We start from the raw sequence: 22,187 nt of genomic DNA on the forward strand, positions 1-22,187 counted from the left end.
GGCACGCTGTCCCTTTTAATTCCCTGTCATGTAATTACCGACATCACAACACTATAGAGAAAAAGCTGCTTCGATTGTCACTTGACAATGCAGTCGACGCTGCAGCAGCGATCTGTGGCATTTTGCACGCCCTTCTCCAAAAAATCTACATTTCATTAACATCAGAATACTCAATAACGGAGAGTTAGATTTCCTTTCCACACTGTGATACTACGGAGAGTTAGATTTCCTTTCCACACTGTGATCTGCGACTGATTCCCAATTCGCAACTAGCCTGTTTTCTGTTGAGTTTTCCCGTCTTTCAGGACACCTGGAAACAGAGGAGATGTGGAAGATGAGTGACTTTATTGTAGCTGGTTTAATTCTTTATAAACCAGTTTGTGTTAAAATAAGAGAAACTGTTCAAAAATGCCCCCAAGGGCCGCCCGTCTCAGACTTGGACAATAGAAGGTAACTTCTGAGCTTGTCTATAATGTTTACGTGTATAATGTTTATGTGTGATGGACGTTTACAAGCCTATTTTATCAATTGGTAACATGCCGGCATGTCAAGGTTGACTCTATTATGAGAATACCTGAAACATACAATCTCGGCAAGATCCAGAGCCCATGTGTATGGTACATGTTCATGTGTAAATGGCTTAAATGTCCCTCTATGGTTGTCAGTCTACTTGCATCGCTATATGTCTAGTTTGACCCCATAACAAATGTTTCTTCTGCTTGACCATAAATTAAATATCCTGGCAGGTATAAGGAAAACACATAGAACAGGGATTAGAGCCTTATGCCTCATCTTTTTGCACGGCAAGTATGCACAAAAGGCAGGGATTATAGGAGCCCTGATGAAGGCTGATAACCCACCACTATGGCATTTGATTAGGCTGAAACATGCTGGTAAGCCATCAAGGATGGATTGATAATTAATTTTCATCAAACGTCCCAACAAAAAGGGTTTTAATCATATCTAGGGTAACTCCCAAATAAAAGGGATACTTTTGGGTATACAGTAAGATTTTTTTTTTTAAATCAACTGGATCCCTGCTTTTATTCAGTCAAATTATCTGGACCTCCCAGGACTGGTTTAGTCTATTGTGGTGGTACTTGCCTTTCTTGGCGTGGAGAGGTCACCAATGATGAAGCATGACATAATAAACTGTGGGTGAGGTGACCTCTCCGAATTTGTCAGGGCATCTGTAATGCTCAAGACAAGAGGATACCACATTGGCTCCTTTTTCACAAGACATGAGCAACTTTTTATGCGTGTATTAGTTATTTTTAGGGAGGTTGTGCATGGGTCTTTTATACTCTCTCTCTCTCTCTCTCTCTCTCTCTCTCTCTCTCTCTCTCTCTCTCTCTCTCTCTCTCTCTCTCTCTTTGTGTACTCATCTAAACTGCTAGTAGTGAAACATAGAACTTTCTCTAATCCACAAAAGGAAGAGATATTTGATCACATATAGTTGATGCTTTGGTCCACTCGCAAGAAGTTACTACGTCATATTTGTTAAAGGAGGCACGTTGAGTCACTAAGACATCCATAAGTTGTCCTAGATTTGTTTAAGCATGTCACTGATAATAGGAGCACCAATCATCTGAGTTGCAGCATCATGTAATTCACAGTGTTGTAAAATGGAAAGTAAGTAGCAGCAAACACTGCGCAATTATTACTATTGTTATCGCTGTGGGAACAGCCGGGACAATCTTTTCCATTACAAATGTTATTCACTGTCTTGCATTTCAGATAAAGATATATTAGGAGGAAAAAGTTAAAACTATACCTTTAACATTTAATGATTCTCCCTCCGAAACCGGGATCTTAAGCTTGCAAGCACCTGTACACGGGGAGCCACCTATGGACTTCAATGACACTCCACTCATGGCTTAAATGGGATCAAAGGAAAGAAATTCTCCCAAACTAATTACATCCTCAGACTTGTCAACAGAAAGCCCTAAAGCATCAACCTGCACATGGGCGGACAGTGTTGTTTGGGAATGATAACCCTCTCCAGAAACCTGCAGAACACCGCCTGCACACAACCCCACACAGAAAGCTAAGAAGCTGACTCTCGCATGAATACAGACAACAGATCCGACTTTTCCGATCTTCCCAAATAGTGGATCCTGGAAACAAGCTACAAAAATAAAATTAACTTTTCATGGATTTAGCTTACATGGACCCACCACTGTTACCTACACAGACTGCGGCTGCTTTTCCCCCTTTGTCTCACTGCCTGGGAGTAATACACAAAGGCCAAATGCCAGCTACACCTAGTCGTGTGACCAAGGATATAGGGTTCGGGCACCAAATGGTTGGGACAAGAAAGTGCCAATTTTTTACTATAAGTTGCATTTTCAGAATTGTGACAAAAAATCTGACTATACCACTAAAGAGGGGTTTAAGTTACAATTCTTTAGACAAAAAACTCAACATTCCTACCTGCTCCCAATTAAAAATCATCACTTATTAAATGTAAGAAGGTAAATAACTCCATGTTATTCTATGGGAGAGGAAGGCCTTGCAGAAGGAAAAAACTAATTTAACCCCTTCGACGCTTATGACGGAACGGTTCCGTCATGCACGTCGGTTGGGCTGTGCTTATGACGGAACCGTTCCGTCATGGCCCCGCCCGCGCTCAGAACCTTCAGCACCGCGCGGGAATCCGCGCAGCGCTGAATGGGTTAAAGAGTTTTTCACTATGAGGAAATGTAAGTGCTAAAAGTACATGTCCAACTTTTTAAATACACCCCTGCTCTATCGGCTGTTTAGTGCCTAACCTAAGGGTGACTTATATGTATTAAAAAGGGAGGTTTTGGCCTGGCAAAATGTTTCATTTGCCAGATTGAAATGGCAGTTAAAAAGTACACACATAGGGTTCAATGGCAGGACTGAGACATGTTTATAGGGCTACCTAAGTGGGTGGCACAATCAGTGCTGCAGTCCCACTAGCAGCATTCAATTTACAGGCCCTGGGTACCTGTGGTACCACTTGACTAGGGATTAATTAGTAAATTAAATGTGACAATTAGATGTAAGCCAATTTTAACATGTTTAAAGGAGAGAGCACAAAACTTTAGGACTAGTTAGCAGTGGTAAAGAGCATAGTGAGGCAAAATGTTTGGGGGAAGACCACCCTACGGCTGACACGTCTAATAATGTCACACAGTGATTATTGTCGATAACACTAAGCATGTTTGAGGAGGTCTGGAAGTCAGATCTCATGTTATTGGAGAGTTAATCCTCAGAAACACGCCAACAGGGATTGAATACCCTCTACCGAGGCTAACAAATGTTTGCGGTCCTTCTCCTTCTTTAAAAATGCAAATATAACCCAAATGGGCAGCCCTTGGGTGTTGGGCTATCTTTGTGTTTCCATGATTTAAGAATCTGCTCCAGGCACTTATAGATACCTTCATCGCTTGTGTGGTGTGAATAAGTGCTCCATTATTGCCGCGGTATTAAATCCCTTAATTGTAACTTGTTGTTTCACACTCATATTCCCACTTACCCACTGAACTTGGGCTGCTGTATCGTCTGGATCCATATCTGGTGAACTCAGCCCACTTCAGAGACTGTGTGCTGGAATTTCCTACGTTAGGTCTTATGTTTTGTTACTACCAAATGATGTTTACTATTGTACTCATAAGCTCACCCCAAAACATTTGGGCAGCTGCAGTGGAAGCTTCTTAAAATAATACACAGGGCATGGTACGACCATGATCTCAATCAAAGCTATTCTGCATATTGCAAATAATGCTGTTTGTTTCTAGAATTATGTCTCTAAATGATAGACTTGAATGCCTAGGTATTTGGGATTGTTACTGGTACTCATGTCAGAGGCAGCTCTAGTAGAGCATTTATTTAGCTCTCGGTCATGGGGCATAGAGGGAAAAACAGGACTTGGTCCAATTGATACTCAGACCACATAGGTCTTCAAATCCTCCCATAACTGCAAACATCTGATTTATATCTTGTTCTGCCATCAGGGGCGCCTTGCCAGAGCAAATATGAGCAGGAAAAGGGGACAGTCCTGCAATGTACCCCATGCATATTTCATGTATCTGATATCACCTTACCCATCCTAACCCAGTGTGGTGGGCATAGCAATGCAATTAATTTCAGCCCTTTTTCCCCTAAACTCATCTCTTTCCGCAGTACTAGTACACATTTTCAATATAAGGTGTCAGATTCCTTCTCCATGCCCACTGTAACCATGGTAGGCATATCTGGCTGTCCTGAGTATTCTTTCAAAACATGGAAGAGGTATTTATCGCGGTGTTTCCAGCATATATAAATCAAGACTGATCCTGGTGCACTTGATGGGTTAGTAGTGTGGTTATTCTGTTTTACTGAATTTTACAATCTAAATTAAGCATTGATAGGGGGTGACAAATATAGAGGTTCATGGAGTTGCTTGAATAGTGAGACAATTTGCCCATTAAGTTGAAATGGAAAGAGTCCCTTTGTCGAATACCTTAAGGAATCTGGGGATCACGGAGCAGACAAAAACTGCATAAGGTCTGTTGGAAGCTTATCACTCCCCTGCAGTCTTACCACTAGCTAGGTCATTGATTACTTCCTAAATCTCTTCACATGTTATTGTAGTATTCACCTCTTCAGCTTTAAGTAGAATGCCCTTTTTAAGCCAACAAACCTGACGTATCCACACATACATTATTCATGGTAATCTAGGGGACTATATATAATTTAGCATGAAATGCCCTCATCTCTTTATTTAATCTTTGCTTTTGTGTTCAGTACTTGACATGTAGAGGATATGAGGATGGTAGCAGAGCTAGACACATCTATACTGTAGGATAACCAGGCCAGTAAACGGTCTGATTTGTCCCCTTCATCATATTGCCTGACCATGTATTCCATATAGGCATATAGAAGTATTCCACATTCTCTTTATATGTGATTTTCATCGGTTTATATGTGGTTTGCCTCTCATGCCTCTACATTCTTTCAAGCTTAGTAAGTTGTGTTTGGATCTCTCTCAGCATCTCAGCCTGCTTGGCAATGCACACACCCCAAATGTAGGTTTAAAGGCCTCCCAGAGTGCAGAAGCAGAGGACACAGATTGTGAAAAAAGGGAAAAATATTATACAATATGCAATCTAACCTTGTCTTGGAATGTTGGGTCACAGAGAACATTGATAGAGAGTTGCCATATGCAGGAGCTAGGTCCCATGTCATGGGATTGTGAGTTCAAGGAGGACGGGGCCTGATCTGTGACTGCCCGTGGGAGATGTGCGATGGACAACAGCCAAGGATCCACATCTGGGGTCGCCAGCCATAAGTTGATGCTAGACCAGGTGTTATGTGTGGACACTATGCAAGTGCTCTCTCTATACAGGGGGTGAGCGAGCTTCCCACTGTCTTCTATTGAAAGGCTCAGTTGAGCAGCCTCTTCAGGGTGCAGCCGTCTTTTGTCACTAGACCAGTCCAGGTGAGGGTCAAGTATGATGTTAAAATCGCCTCCCCACAAGACTATTTCAGGTCCCACACTGTCGATATGGTTCCAGAGGTCTGCAAAGAAGGCGGGGCTATCAATGTTAGACCCATAAACAGCGACCTACGTGAGAGATTTGCCTATGAGTCTACCATGTATGATAATGTATCTACCTTGCATGTTACACAGGGATGTGTTCTTGTGCCACTGTAGTCCCTTCTGGATGAGAATAGCGACTCCACAAGCATAATTAGAATATACTGCGGCATGTGTTTCTGCAAGCAAGCCAGCGTGAAGGCAGGAATGAGAGATATTGGTGAGGTGGAGTTCCTGCAAGAAGAAAATATTGATGTGATGTCGGCGCAAGTAGGTATGCACTAGCCAAGCCTTGCGCTGACCATTCAATCTGCGTTCCAGGTCAAATGCACCTTACAGGGTGGGAACGCTGGGTGTAGAGCTTATGCAAAGGGCTCGGTAAGCTGCAAAGGGTTTGCAGGCAAATATAGTATACTGATATGTAGGTGCGCTGCAACAAGAAAAACAAACGAGAGACACAACAAAAACTCTCCTTCCCACCACCTACTTCAACAACCCATTCTAGATGAACCATCCTCAAACAGGCCCTTCCCTCTCCAATATGAACATGATAAGAAAGAATGTAGGAATGCATCCCTGGGGCACCAGGAGGCTGTGCGAAGATCCCACCAAGTCCAAGCTGGATGGCTGAGATTGCAAACAGAGAACAAGGGGCTCATGGATGATGGTTAATTATCGTACTGGCCACAAATTGCAGTCCATGGCACACAACCACAGAAGGTGCTGTTCAGGCCCCATGGCATGCAGACGGAGCCTGGTTCAATCATTGTCACTGAAAGCAATGCGTGTCACCACCCCTGCGTACCAGCTGGACCGCTCCAAGAGGCTCAAGCTTGCAGGAGAATTTCAGAGATGCCTCAGGGTCAGTAAAAAGGTGGGTTTTGCCACTGAATGAGACTCGCAGTTTGGCAGGGTAAATCAATTAATATTGCGTGTCAACCTTTTGCAATCGGCTATTGGCTGGTATAAATTCCTGGTGAGCCATTTGGACAGATAATGTGAAACCCGGGTAGAATGGAGAGTTCAGTGTTCCCTGGCCAGCTGCAGGACAGTTTCTCCATCTTTTTAGTTGAGGAGGCATGCCACAATAGGCCGTGCTGGAGTCCCCGGATGTGGGTGAGGATCTAGCAAGCAATGGGCACAATCAATGTCAAACAATGGTTACTGGGCATCTCCAAACAGGTAGCAGAGCAACATCCCAACATAGGCATCCATTCTGACCATGGCAGTTGATTCTGGGACCCCGAGGATACAGAAAGTGTTCTGTCTAGATTGAGCCTCCAAGTCTTCTTTTCTTTTTATTACTTCCATTCCCTTTTCCATCCTTAAATGATGCTCATTGGTGGCTGTGTGGGCTTCCTCCACCTCCGAAACACGCGTCTCAACCTGGACAAGGTGTCGGCCATGCTTGTCCAATCCCTCCTTCATATGGTCCAGGCGCATGGTTAGTGTATCGATTTTGTAGTCACATCAGGTCCTACCACACCTCTATACCTGGGGGGCCCTGAGCAGACCCAGGAGTCACCACAGCACTCAGCAAGTCAGGGCGAGCGTCACTTCAGCTCCTTCAGGACCAACAAGTATCAGAGGTGCCACCCAACATTAAAACTGTATTCAGTGTGCGGGGGGTAACCAACCTTGTCCCAAAAAGACCGCTCCACATCTCTGTGGCACAGTCCTTAGCATGCTCCAGGCAGTGGTGGGCAATAGCAGGCTGACCGCTCCAATGGCCCCTGTGCGCCAAGCTGCCCGCATCCCCTGCCCCTCACGGGCAGCACACAGGCAGACACAAACCCCAGGGGAGATGGCCATGGAGCGCAGTCTAGCTGCAACAGGCTTACCATCCCAGGCGGGAAGCAGGTGGGCCTAGGGCACAGCAGCGCGACCTCACGACACCCCTCCATTCCCGGTAGGCCACGCTGCCCTGCGGGCCAAGCCCACCATACACCAGCCTCAGACGAGACCCCACAATGCCCAGCCTCATTTCAGCTGCCCAGAGGCGCCCTCCACAATTATGGTTTTATGTATTTGAGGGCTGCAAGTCCTCTGAAGGGAGGATTATAGAGGATTGTCATCTCCGCTGGCAGAGCCGCGTAAAGCAGCGGCCATCTTGATGCACCGCTCTCTGATGCCCCCCACCTCTTCTTGTTCTTAATGGTTTTGTGCCTTCAATGGGACATGCTTATTTCTGAGCTCCTTTCTCTGGTGTTGTCTTGCCCATAGGGTTGGTGATGCATTTTGCTTTGTGGTAGCTGACAAGTCCTTTCCTATTCCCTCATGACTGCTGGATCTTCAAAGAAATGTAAGCTACTTTCACCAACAATTCTCAGTTTTGCTGGGACAAGCGGTAGGCATTTCTGACCAAACTCCACCAGGATTCGTTTAACACCTAAGATCTGGTTCCTTTGTCACTGGACCACAGGATTCTAATCGGAAAACAGCAGTACATTGCTATTTTCCACATTGTAAGGACCATTTTTACTCACCAATTACAGTAAATTGTAACAATCTCTATAGTTTATTATGAGGGCTACAATAGATGCCCCTCTACTTTTTCTTTCCGCCCAAATATTCATATATTATTCTTCAAAGCTCTCCCTTCAGAATATTCCACCCTATACTCCAAGAATCAGATACACTCCTGAAGATCCATGGTCTGCTCTTGGAATTCTTTCACTGGTCGGCAAGTCGTGGTGAGCATTCATTCAGTTTCTTTGACTCTCTAGTACAACTTGGTCTTATCTGCTCTCAATAGGCCTATGTCAAGTGCAAGTATCAATTTTATGCTCCAATGTCTCCCTTGTCTCTTCTATAGCGTCCAGTTTGTCTGTTCCGGTTCGGCATGGTTTTGTGGATTCTGGATACCAGCAGCACCTGTCTACCCATGGTCCATGCTCTCATATTTCTATTTTTGGTCAGTTGACTGTTGTGGAGCTTTAGGTGCAACCATGTTGCCTTTTCTTTTATGGCCACAGCAAATATATTTATGTGCCAGTGGTACAAGTCTGGCTTTCCTTCAAACACCTTGCGGTGTGTATTTTTGTATTTAATGCCCAGTCTGTGATTTATAATTGAATGCTTGTCCTCTATTTCTAAAACTGTCCAAAGATTAGTCTCTCATTTAATGAATTATGCAAGATGTTGCCATGGTACTTAATGAGTTAAATTTGAGGTCTTTATCCTTTGCCAGACTGTGGCCTTTTGATGTTGCTAGCAGCCTTTCTGATAATGGTTCACAGGGATCCTGGGTAGTGATCTTTGCCTGACCTCTTCAGACCTTTTCATTGGAATGCATGTGTGCCCTGGTGTTCCTTTGGGGACTTTCTACAAATGGCTGACATGTCTCTCGGAATGCAGGAGAGTCAGGGATGGTCTGACTGTATTGCTTCCTTTCACTTATCTGCACTGTTGCGTCACTTACTTCCACTTGTCTCAAGTCCAAAACCTTGCCTCAAAGTAGATATCCCTCAATGTATCTGGGCATGTCTGATTTTCTTGTCCTGGAAAATTGCAAGCCAGGGAGCCTTCTCTACTCTCTTTACTGGATGTTTACTTCTACACACCCTGTGCTATTCAGTCAGCCGTGGCTTCTCCACTCACTGTTCTTGTTGCATTTGTTGCCCTAAGTGGGAAGGGTATGTCCAGAGGTGAGTTCAATGCTCGTTATGCCACCAGATTCAAGCTAGTTTGGCTGATGAGGGGTGTTACCCTGAAACCGGTCCCAGGATGCTTGTTTCTAGTCCAGGGAGGACCTTGCCTGGCTGTTCGATCTGGACTGTTCCCATAAGGAAGCTGGGGCAAGACTGATTTGCGTATGGCTGGGTCTAATCTGGTGTGGTGTGGCGTGCAAAAAAACAATGAATTTAACCCAGATCTGTGACTGGGGTGAATGTTTGATTAATTGAGCATTCCGTCCATCATCGGTTCTTTTAGCAGAGCTTGCTATAGGCCGAACCTGGCTCCCCTCGTCCGTGGCTTGACATCTTGCGACAACAATATTTATGCTCCCAGCACCTTATAACCTGCGGCCTTTCTTACTCACCAAAAGAGTATTTGAGGACTTCGATCACTGCTAGATACAACACGATGAAGTTATGCTCATGGTAGCCAATCCGCCAAATATCTGTTCAGCTATCTAGCCTGGCCACACCACTCCCGCTCCCCCTTTCAAGAGTATGCTTAATCTCTTTTATTCAGTCGTTTTAGTGTGCAAAATATGTGGGAAAATAACCAGTACTATAAATACACTCTGAAACTTCAGTGCGCGGAGACCTGGGTCAGCCACAACATTTACAAATTATTAAAAATATACGCAAGGGCAAACAAATATATGTACATAACTTATAAGACAACTAATATTCTATTAATAATTTATGTGACAAAAAATAATATAAAGACTTGCAAAGTAATTATTATCTCAAAAAAATGGTTCATACATACATGTTTCGCGTCAACATTCATCCTAAACCCAAACACACCCGGAGGCAGGGTACAGGTGAGATGAGTATGACAGTAAAATCATATACATAAAATAATACTTAGTAGATTAATACAATCAATGTATTGTTGTATGAGAACATAAATCTTGTTGTAACAAATCTCTTGGTGGCTTGTTTCAATAGAATCTCTTCGCGGGTTTCGGCATAGCGCCTTATTCAGGACACCCACACGCTAATACTACTCAAAAGTAGCTGCAAGAATATTGGTGAATCGCAGGAGTCTGCTATTTATTGCAAGGCAGGTGGAAACATATACAAAGCGCTCGGCAGATTCCAAGGGATGAAAAATGTGCCCTTCCTACAAATTCTGATGAACAATGTTTTTTGTGTGAGGAGGATCTCATGGTCCGAATCAGGGCTTTAGGTAGGCCGGGTCTCACCGGTGCTGAGCACCAGCAGTTTTTAAAAGGGGGCCTCGAAACGGGTCTCTATCGGGCTGGGTTTTGTGCCCTGGCACAGTCAGTCCGTTTTTTTCTGGACTGCAGTAACAGCAGGCACATCGATGTGCACATGCTCACACTGCTCACTTCTCACTAGTGGAGACGTTACGGCATGACATCATGCCAGGTAAGCATTGTAGGGGAAGGGAAATTCTTTATAGAAAGTCATTTTTATCTCTGAATTTCCCTTCTCTTTTTGAAGTGCAGGAGCAGCAACATTGTTTTGGTGTTACCAGGGCTTTAAGTGGAAGCTTTTTCAATATTATATATAACAAGTCATAGTTGCCGCTTATTTATCTTATCTCTTATGCAACATTGACAAAGCCAATAGTCCTGACTTGTTGTAGGTATGGTGTTACTTGTTGTATCATTTATCTGGATGCAATGACAGAAATAGCAAAATACAAGTCGAGTGGCACACTTAGCTTACGTATTTTAAGCCACGTCCTTAATTACATTGCCCACGCCCCTTTGAGAGACCCTCCCCCAGTTTTTTCATCCCAGTTAAAGCCATGGTCCTAAGCATGATAGAGCACCGAGGTCGAGTGCAGGGAGGTCACAGTTTGTGGAAAGATGTACCGCTATCCACAGTCCAAGGGGGCCAGCAGATGAATCAGCAGCACGGCGTCTACCATAAAATGGATTCATCTGCTGGCCCCCTCAGACCACCGAGACCGTGCGGAGGGTTAACTGACACTTGAATACATCACGTTTTTTAGGTCACTTATGTATACTTTTCTTACACTCTGAGTGTAGTATACACCCCCTTCCCTGGATTTCTTTAAGAAGGTGGCGGCTGAAGTGTGGCTTCAGTCTTAGGATGGGGGACCCCCATGGATCGCCCTGTCGAAATTGACCAGGGGAGTATACAATGGGCGCATAGCTAGGGGAAGGTGTGACCAGACGTCCCAAATTTCCCTGGACAGTCCCGGTTTTCAAAGGACTGTCCCGATGTCCTGACACTTTCCTTAATTTAAGGCTTATGTCCTGGTTTTTGGGACAAAGGTAAAGTCAACCTGAAAGGAGAACTGAAAGGTGTGTTCTCCTTAAGTAAATTGCTTGTTTCTGTCAGGCAGCGCAGCAGGTCGGCTGCAGTAGATGGGGAGACAGAGTGGAGATGGAAGGAAGGGGGACTCAGGGTATAGGTTGTGGCATAGCTAATGTTATGTGGGTGGCTGTGTGTGTCTATATATATATATTCACTGAAAAAACATAGGTTTCATGGACGTTATAGTTAGAAATTAGCATTTAAAAAACCTTGGGAATTCACTGAGAAAACTAGGGGTGCGCGGAATTTGCATAGTCGCGCTACGCAAAGCTCCGCGGAATGGTAAAAAATCTCCGCGAGCACGCAGCTATTCCACGAACACGCGAAATTGCTTGTTCGCGATGCTTTTTTCCTGTTTGCGAATGCTGTTTGCGTGCTCGGGGGAAATATCTCGTGAACACACATTTTGAGAACGCGAACACGCATAAAATTCCGCGAAGCCATGCAACGCAGAATTTTGTGCAATTCCGCATTCTCAGCGGAACATGAAATTACCCAAATTCCGTGAGCGAAACGGAATTTACCGCCCACGCCTAGAGAAAAACACATGTTTCAGGGATGTTATAGTTAGAAATTAGCATTTAAAAAACCTTAATATTCACAGAAAAAAAACACAGGTTTCAAGGACGTTATAGTTAGTTGGACATTTCGCTTGTACAAAACCAGAGAAATTTGGCTGTTATAGTTAGTTGAGCTAACTATAATTTGCACTCCCACAATGCACTGCTGATGACATCACATGTTACATCACTCATGATATGGTTAGTGACATCACTGATGACATCGCTCAGGACATCTCAAATGACATCACTGATGACATCTTCTAGAGACTAGGTGATTTTTAAAGGTTTATATACAGATACGCAAAGGTGTATTGGAGAATGAGTCGGTGTATGAATGGATGATTTAGTGGGTGCATGACTGACTATATAAGTGAGCGATGAAATGTGTCTAAGTGAATGTAAGGGTGAGTGACTAATCTGTGTGAATGTCTGTGTCAGTCTTTCAGTTGGTATGCAAGTGGCTGCATGGGTTGGTGAGTAGCTACATGAGTGTCTATATGGGTTAATGATTGGTTGTCTGAGTACCTCTATGGGAACCTGAATATCTGTGTCTGTGGGTGGGGGTGTGTAACTCCCTTCATGGATGTGTGACTGGGTGATTCATTGGGTGCATGGGTTCATGAGTGCATCTGCGAGGGGCTGTATGGGTGAGTGAGTGTGCGTATGGCTGTGTTGGTGAGTGAATAGATGTCTCAGTGGTATATGTGTGAGTAAATGCATATTCGAAAGACAGTATATGTGAGTGTTGGAGTATATAGCTGACTATATGTGAGAGTGAGTGATTGTCAGAGTGACTGTATGGATGAGGGTGTGCTTGTGTCAGTGATTGTATAAGAGAGTAAGTATGTCTTAGTATCTGTATGAATACGTGAAGTGGTGTGTATATGACTGTATTGGTGAGTAAAGCAGTGTGATTGAGTCTTTGGGTGGCTGTCTGGGTATGTGAGTATCTCTGAGGATGAGTGGCAGTATGTGAGTGTCTGTGTGGGTGTATGAGTGCATATATCAGAGGCTGTATTGACGAGTGACTGCGTGTATGAGTGACTGTATCAGTGAGTGAGTGGATATGTGTAGACCTATGAATCAGTCAGTAGGTATGTACCAACTGGTATTGGTGTGTCTATGGTTTCGAGAATGGTAGTCTGTATTTCAGAGTGGTGTATGCAAGGTTATATTGGGGTGTGAGGAGGTGCAGCAGTTATTAAGTGGATGATGTCATCAGTGATGTCATCAGTGATGTCATTTGAGATGTCATCAGTGATGTCATCAGTGATGTCACTGATGATGTCATGAGTGATGTAATATGTGACGTCATCAGCAGTGCATTGCGGGGGCACGAGTTATAGCTAGCTCAACTAACTTTAACAGCCAAATGTCTCTGGTTTTGTATGAGCGAAATGTCAAACTAAGCATAACATCCATGGAACCTGCGTTTTTTTCAGTGAATATCAAAGGTTTTTTAAATGCTAATTTCTAACTATAATGTTCCTGAAACCTGTGTTTTTTTCAGTGAATTCATAAGGTTTTTTAAATGCTAATTTCTAACTATAACATCCCTGACACCTATGGTTTTACAGTACATTTCTTAGGTTTTTTAAATGCTAATTACTAACTATAACGTCCCTGAAGCCTATGGTTTTTTCAATAATTCCATAGGTTTTCAAATGCTAATTTTTAACTATAAGGTAGTAGTCGCATTTGCAGAGTGGTGCAGAAAGGGGCCTGGGCCTCCAACCAGCGCTCAGGTATTGCGCTGCATAGGACTTACAGGAGGTACCAGGAGGACTACTTGGCCGCCAAAGTCCCTCAGGAGTAGTGTGGACTTCATCCCCCAACCAGTACTGTGCCAGGAGGTGCGTTTGCAGAGTGGTGGAGAAAGGTGAGCATGGCCTCCAAAGACCTCTTTAGAATCCCACTGTGTGGGGCTTTCTGGAGGTAACAGGAGGGGTAGTTGGCCCCCAAGGTTACCTCCAGTAAGTCCCACATAGCAGGACTGCTAAGTTCTCATAGCAGGCAATGCCCCCTTTCTCTACCACTCTGCAAACACACTTCCTGGCGCGCTCTTGGATGGGGATTAAAGTCCCCTTTGCTGCTGGGGGTCCTTAGGGACCGACTAGCCTACCTGATACCTCCAGATTGTTCCAGACAGTGGGATTGCAGACAGGTGGACACAGGCCACGCTGCCCTTCTTCACCACTCTGCAAACGCTCCCTGGCGCACTGCTGCCCGGGGGATGAATTCCACTTTAGTCCTGAGGTCCTCAGAACACAAGAGGACCTCATCGCCCCATTAGCAATGTGCCAAGAGGTGCGTTTGCAGAGTGGTGTAAAAAGGGGCGTGACCTCAGACCACCTCTCAGCAATCCCACTGTGTGGGGCTTACTGGAGGTACCTTGTGGGCTTGTTGGGCCCCAGGGACCCTCAGGATTCAAGGGGACTTTATCCCCCAACTTAGAACGCATCAGGAGGCGCGTTTGCAGAGTGGTGCAGGGAGGGGGCGGGGCCTCCGGTGACATTCCGGCTTTTCTTTATTTATTTTGTGTTAGAAGGGGAGCTGTGTGGCCCCCCTTCTCTTAATATGTTGTGGGTCCTGGGGACCCCATCCCCCAGGGCCTGACCGATTAAAAAACAAAAAAAAATTAAAACGGGAATGAGGCTGTGCGGCCCCCCCTACCAAGGCTGATTTCGGCACTGGTGACCCCATCCCCCGGGGCATGGTCTTGTCCCCCTCCTTCCCTGGGTCACTTTTAGTTGTCCCCTGGGACACCATCCCTCGGGCCTGGCCTCGTTTTTTTTTTTAATTACGGAAGGGGGGGGCAAAAAAACCCACACAATTTGGCCACAACAATTATAGCTGCCAAAGTGTAGTTGTTATCTTATAACGTTCAATTCTGCCCATCAAGGTATTAAGAGGAAATAATAATTATGCACATGTTTTTATTTTAAAGGAGACAAGGATATCATCATGTAAAGAAAAAGGAATGCAAAAAGCAACAAATATCTGGAGTGTGGTTTGAACTGAGAAAATGGGCGTTTAAGGTTTGAAGGACATTATATATTTGGACAACAGCCCACTTGGGCAGAATTGGCAATTTTGTATTAGATTGTTATTGAATCTCGGGCCCACTGGGGCGGAATTGAATTATAGGCCTACTTTGGCAGAATTGCACGTTATAAGATAGCGCCTACACTTTGGCAGTTATAATTGTTGTGGCCAAATGGTGTGTTATTTTGATTCCCAAATATGATTTTTTTGGAAACTTGATGTGAATTGTCTTTACATATGTTTAGAAAGCCATTGTTATCATTGTTTCACTAAGTATCCTAACATTGATATAGCCATTACAAAATGGATGCCATATCTGTAGAAGAATGATGATTATGTTGTAGTCCTACTTCTATGTTCACTATTGTGCACTATATGGTGATGTGGTAAAATATTTAGTTTAACCCATGATCAAGGAGCTGCTGCTCAGCACTGGTTTTATTTTTTTTATTTATTTAAAAACCGAGGACGAATATATATATATATATATATATTTTTTTTTTTAACAATGTGCCAGAGCTACGAGAGGTCACTCCATAGCCTTCTGCCATCTGGCTTCACAATGCAGACTGCTTTTCTGCTCCAATTAATATTTTCATTGCCAACGCCTTTCAAGGTCAAAGCCTCTACTTCCTGGGCTGCAACAAACATGACATTTGAATCTCGCATTTCATTTCCGGCTTTATTTATCTGCCTCCAGTGGGCGTAAGCTTCGTGCAGAGATTTTGGTGCATGATGGGACATGGATTCCCTTACTGCGAGCATTGGTATTACTTAAGGTAAGTTCAAATGTTCGTTTGTATTTTAAAAGCTTCATTATTTCCTCTAGTAGGTTATGAAACATCAAAGCAGGCTAATTAGCATATAGAAAGCTGTGCCGAAAGTCATGAAAGTTCAAAACTATGGCCTCACCAAGCTGGTAACAGCATTCCTTCCCCAGCTGGTGATGGTGCTCCTCTCCACGGCCGGGCTGCCGTGTGCATATTTTTTAAACAATGTGCCAGAGCTACGAGAGGTCACTCGACAGCCTTCTGCCATCTGGCTTCACAATGCAGACTATATATATATATATATATACACACACACACATATATGTGTGTGTGTGCATGTGTGTGTGTGTATGTTAATATCCATGTGTGTGTGTGTATATATATCTGTATGTGTGTATGTGTGTGTGTATGTTAATATCTATATATGTGAGTGTGTGTGTAAATATATATATGTATGTGTGTATGTGTGTGCAGGACTTTAAGTGGGGTGACCAATGTAATTAAGGGCATGGCTTAAAAACACGTTTCTATGCTTAGCATAGTGTACGCCTGACTTGTATTTTGCTGTTTCTGTCATTGAATGCAGACATATGATACAACAAGTAACATCATACCTACAACAAGTAACGACTATTGGCTTTGTCGATGGTTGTTAGTTGCATAAGAGATAAGATAAATAAGCAGCAACTATACCTTGTATATAATATTAAAATAGCTTCGACTTAAAGCCCTGGGGACACCACGACGATGTTGCTGCTCCTGAGTTCCAAAAAGAAAAGGGAAATCCAGAGAGAAAATGACTCTCTTTAAAGGATTTCCCTTCCCCAACAACGCTCACCTGGCATGACGTCATGTTATAACTTCTCCACTAGTGAGAAGTGAGTAGTGTGAGCATGCGCACATCATGTGCCTGCTGTTACTGCAGTCCGGAAGAAAACGGACCGCCTGTGCCAGGCCACAAAACAGAGCCTGATAGATACAGGATTCGAAGCCCCTTTAAAAACCGCCGGTGCTCAGCACCGGTGAGACCCAGCCCACTTAAAGTCCTGTGTGTATGTATATCTATATGTGTGTGTGTGTACACTACGCAACATCAGGACAGGCTAGACATAAAAGTAAGTCTAAAGGCTTTAGTCCTACTTTTATGTCTGGCCTGTCCCGGTGTTCCCTTCTCAAAATCTGGTCACCCTACGCATAGCCCTACCTGACATTCCAAATACTATTGGGGCCTCAACTAGGAATTCTAAGTGACTGTGTGTTTGTGACGGAGGAGGAGCCAGCAGTCCGGATGGATAGATATGTGTTTAATGAGACCAGGGGATAGGCTACATTGGTATAAAGAAGCCTTATGAAGCAAACCGTACCACCACGCACAACGAGGGCGGTCTGGGGAAAGGCAATGCCATTTTTGGGTTGGAAAGGCAACCCCATGGACTAACCCTGTTATGGGACAGCGACATACTCAAGGCAGTGGGGCACTTTGACGGGTTCACTGCTTGGAACACGGTAGGGATTTAACAACTCAGTGACCTATGGTAGAGGGTGATGCTACTTTGAAAAGAAAGAAACGCGAACAATTCTACATGTCCCGCCTTAATATCTATATAAAGGGATTAAATAGTAAGGAGGTCTGGGAGAGACTTATCTGATTATAATTGCCCCCAGAATCTACTATTATAATTGTCATGAAATAGATAGTTATTGCACCTTATTAGATAGTTCAGATTTTACACACCTTAATAATAGTTTTATCGATTGTGCGGTGCTCTGATTCACCAGCACAAAGTACATCTTTCCAAAGTCCTGTCTTTGGATTGCTTTGCTACACATAGAAGGAATTTGTGTAAATATGAAGAGTGTAGCCATCTATACACTCCAATATCTCAATGCTTATTTAGTTGACTTGGGTAATTCCCCTTTCCAAAATGGCTGCCCTCTTTTTCATTCTTCATTTTCAATTCCTAACATGTATTATCAACTTACCCTTAATGGTTGGACATTTGTGTTTATTTTGGTTGAGTGTCCATACTGAAAATGTGCTCTACTTTTTTCAACAACAGGTAGAAAACGATATAATGAATATGTTTAATTCAGCGAGTTTCCCCACTTACAATATGGCCGCCCGATTCTTTAGCTCACCGTGGCATACTCGCGCAAATTAATTATGACATAAAACAATGTAGTTGACATTGTATATAAAAACAAATTGGGTATTCCTGATAAATATTTTAGATTTTAAAATCAGTTTGGCCGCTAATAAAGTTTTATAAAAAAAACAAACTCTGTGCAACAGATTACCGGTCTCTTGCGATGTTTAGCAAGACCATGAGACCGTAATCAGTTTCGGATAAAAGTAGCTCTGGGTCACACTCTTCTACATATCCTGACCTGGAAGCTGTACATTGGTTGCAGGGAGGCCGTAGTACTTTTGCAAGGTAAGCATAAGGCTTTGCGGGGTTTTGTGTGCAATAGCGATAATCTCGTAGTATCGTGAGACCCGCTACATTAAAAGAGAATTTCACATGACTGGTAAACTTAGTGATACTTACTACCCAATAGGACCGGCGCTGCATATAAAAGCGACGGTTTTGAGCAGCGTTTCTCTCGATCTAACTATATGTATTTTTATATAGTATAGTCAAGATACTGATCTAGACATTACATACCTGTGTGGCTAAAAGGAGACGGTTTAGAGCAGCGTCTATCTCAATTAATGTTTTTATAAATCAACATAGACCCTAACCCAGTTCATACAGTAGAAAGGTGAAACCTCCCTTTTATATAAGAACATACAGGAAGTTTAGGGATTTTGGTACCATCTGAAAATCTGTTTAGCACTAGTAATAGTAAAGTGCTGCAGACAGATCGCAGTTCACAATGCGGTCAGATGCGAATTATTTATAATTGTATTTTATTCACAAAATTGTTACGAAAAATGCTACAAGTAAGTCAATGCTCTGATTGTAGGTGGGCATCTTTATGGCTGTATAAACGCAACAAGGACTACAACAAATTGTTTGCCGCATTGATAATAAAACGGCACAGTAGCCCATCCTGGGACTCCAATCGCGACGCATTATTTGGTTCATTAGATGTCCGGTTTTCTGTATCACTGGTAAGCTGCCATTTTACGTTTGGGCTTTATTTCCTTGTGTTACCCTAAAAAACGTCTGGATGTAATGACCGAACGAATATCTGTTTTTTTTTTATAGTACTTGAATAGAACAAGTGCAATATAAAAGAACGGTGGCACCAATGTACGCACCCAAGGTGACAATACCTTTTATTATAAGGTATGTTTGACTTTTTATATATAGATCTCTAAAAATAAACCCATTGTGTAAACAATGACTATTACTATTATAGTAAAAATTATTTTCTTTTTCCTAACACCTAGGTCTTAGATGAGGTGATCATTCTCAATCCCTCAACTCCCAAACAATTGTATCACCAGAAGATCTAGTAATACTGAAATCTAGTACCATTTTAAATGTTTTTAGGTATGTGTTCCCTTTCTGATATTTAAGATATGCTGCAAAAATCTTTGTTAATCATATTCTTCATTGTGAAAGATTAATATTATGTATTCTTAGTACTGGTGGTAACTGAGTGACTAAAAATTTTAAAGATTTTGTAATAAAATAGCTTTTAACTAATCAGTGTATAAGATTGTCAGCAACATATGTACATGATAATAATCTAATGTTTTTACAGTCTAGAAAACTGTACTGAAGAAGGTGTAAATTTACGTATTCACCGAAACGCAGCGTCGACAACTGTTTTCTTGTGATTATGTATTTTAATGTATTTCAATTAAATGTTTTTTTAAGTTTGATTGTATATATAAGTAATACATCGCCTGTCAAGAATCCTGTGAATACAACTAAAACAACTACTATTGGAGGTTCTTTGCAAGTCAAGGACATTTCTAATTTACAGTTGCTTTTTGACTTGGCGAGTGTGACCGAAGATGGGGATCCTTCCTCGGCCAGTCAATTCAGTTGTTCTAATACGACAGCTCTTAGTCCCTTCCGCCCTACCTCTACCTTTCTCCCACTGATGCCTAAGGATGCGGTGGATGTGTTCAGTGATCGAGTAATTACAGAACTAAAGACTCTCAATAGAACAGTTCCATTTGCATCAAGACAGAGGGATTATCGCAACAAACAATACCGTGCTTTGATTTTGAAACTGCAGAATAATCCTAACCTCATTATAAGGAAATCAGATAAAGGGGGCAATACAGTACTGTGGTCTTGTACAGATTATCTGGCAGAAGCTGATCGCCATTTGTCTGATGGATCTTGCTATAAACACACGACGAAATTTGAAATGAGAGCTGCTGAGGAAAAGACACGTAAAAAGATCTACCTTTGGAAAAGAACTGGTTTGTTGACTAAAGATGAAATGAACTTTCTTAATATCGAACATCCAGTTACACCTATTTTGTATTTTCTACCAAAGGTTCATAAAAAAGTAACTCCAGTTCCTGGTCGTCCCATTATTTCTGCCCAAAATAGCATGAATGAGAATTTATCTAAATATGTTGATTTTTTCCTTCAGCCACACATGACCTCATTGCCATCCTACATTAAAGACACTACAGATTTCCTGAATAAGGTTAAGGATATCCCATGGTGCACAAACTATCTGTTGGTAGTTATGGACATAGAATCCTTATACACCAGCATTAAACATTGTCATGGTTTGAGTGCCACCAAGCATTTTTTGGCTAATAGGGACATCAACATGAAAGATCACAATAACATGATTTTAGAGATGATTGAACTTTGCCTATCCACCAATTTCTTTTTGTTTGAAAATGTAATTTACAATCAAGTGCGTGGTGTGGCGATGGGGGCCTGCTTCTCCCCCAGCTACTCGTGCTTGCATGTGGGCTGGTGGGAGGAGCATGTCCTCAGGACCACCCACCAGCGCTGGTGGAGCCATGTGGTACATTACTGGCGTTACATAGACGATATATTTCTTATCTGGAATGGTTCAAAGGATGATGCCAGCAGATTTGTTGATGATATCAATGTTAATGATTTGAACTTGAAATTCACTGCTTCCATTGACAATTGTTCTGTTGAGTTCCTTGATGTTTTGGTATACATTGACAGTAATACACTCTGCACTAAACTACATAGGAAGATAACTGCAGGTAACTCGATTCTATTTGCAGACAGTGCGCACCCACGTCACCTGATCAATAGTATACCTTACGGCGAATTCATTCGCATTCGCCGTATCTGTAGCTCTGATTCTGTCTCAACTGATTGTCAGAAAGCAGCTTTTGAAAGATTTCTTGACAGGGGTTATAAAGAAAGTCTTTTAATACATGCCCTTAATAAAGCAAATACTTTATCTAGGGCTATTCTTCTTCAACCTAGCATCAAGAATATCATGGTAACTCCTGAATCAGATCTGAAGTCCATTCGCCTTATAACTACATTCAGTTCTCAAGAAAATGCTATACGCAAAATTATCTATTCAGAATGGCCTATTGTTTTAACGGACAATATTTTGGGTCCCATCCTTCCTAAATTACCCTCTATCACTTTTAGGAAAGCGCCTTCTATGAGGGATGCCCTTGTAAGAACTATGCCTGTAGGTAATATCAAAGGCACCTGGCTGAACAAAACGGTTTTTTTTAAGTGTAACTCTTGCCGGGCCTGTACTTTTGCCACTAACAGCACACATTACAGAACAGCATTTAACAGTAAAGAAATTGCAATTCAAGGTCATTTAACATGCCGCACAGAATTTGCAATCTACAAAATTCATTGCACTTGTAATTTAGAGTATATAGGAAGCACCAAACTTCCTGTGCACAAACGAATTTTGCAGCACATTAGGGCAATAGTGAACTCTGACTCTAATTATCCAGTGGCTAGACATTTCAAAGCCATTCATGACAACAAGTTAAAAGACTTTGAATACACTGTCATAGGATCAGTTGCGAACCCCGGACGGGGAGGCAACCGCGATAAATTATTGAGACAGAGAGAATCACATTTTATTCTAGCCTTAGATACTAGAGCACCAAATGGTCTGAATATTAATGAGGATCTTCATAATTTCCTATAATTGCTTGTATCTTGGTGCTGCTGTGTTCTGTGTTTTCTGTACAGTTTTTTGCATTCTAGCTGTGTCTTTTTTGCTATATTTTAGGGAATATTAGGCCCTTTTGTGACATCTGATAACTATGTGTCGTTCTTTCCTACTGTTCCCCTTCCTTTTTTTGCTGAATAGTTCTATGCACCTCTTGCACATT

The 22,187-nt window shown here is 42.6% G+C and overlaps 1 protein-coding gene and 1 long non-coding RNA gene across 2 annotated transcripts in view; one reads left to right on the forward strand and one right to left on the reverse strand.

Moving 5' to 3' along the window:
* Nucleotides 1-22,187, reverse strand: part of LOC146860861 (uncharacterized) — a 62,324-nt gene that overhangs the window by 13,616 nt on the left and 26,521 nt on the right. The window lies entirely within an intron of this gene.
* LOC146860862 (uncharacterized) lies at nt 15,646-20,663 on the forward strand. Its single transcript, XR_014979217.1, has 4 exons — nt 15,646-15,919; nt 18,878-19,025; nt 19,123-19,203; nt 19,308-20,663. It is a non-coding gene; the product is annotated as an uncharacterized LOC146860862 (long non-coding RNA).

The sequence above is a fragment of the Triturus cristatus genome, chromosome 3_1, assembly GCF_964204655.1.
Source record: "Triturus cristatus chromosome 3_1, aTriCri1.1, whole genome shotgun sequence".
NCBI lineage: Eukaryota > Metazoa > Chordata > Amphibia > Caudata > Salamandridae > Triturus > Triturus cristatus.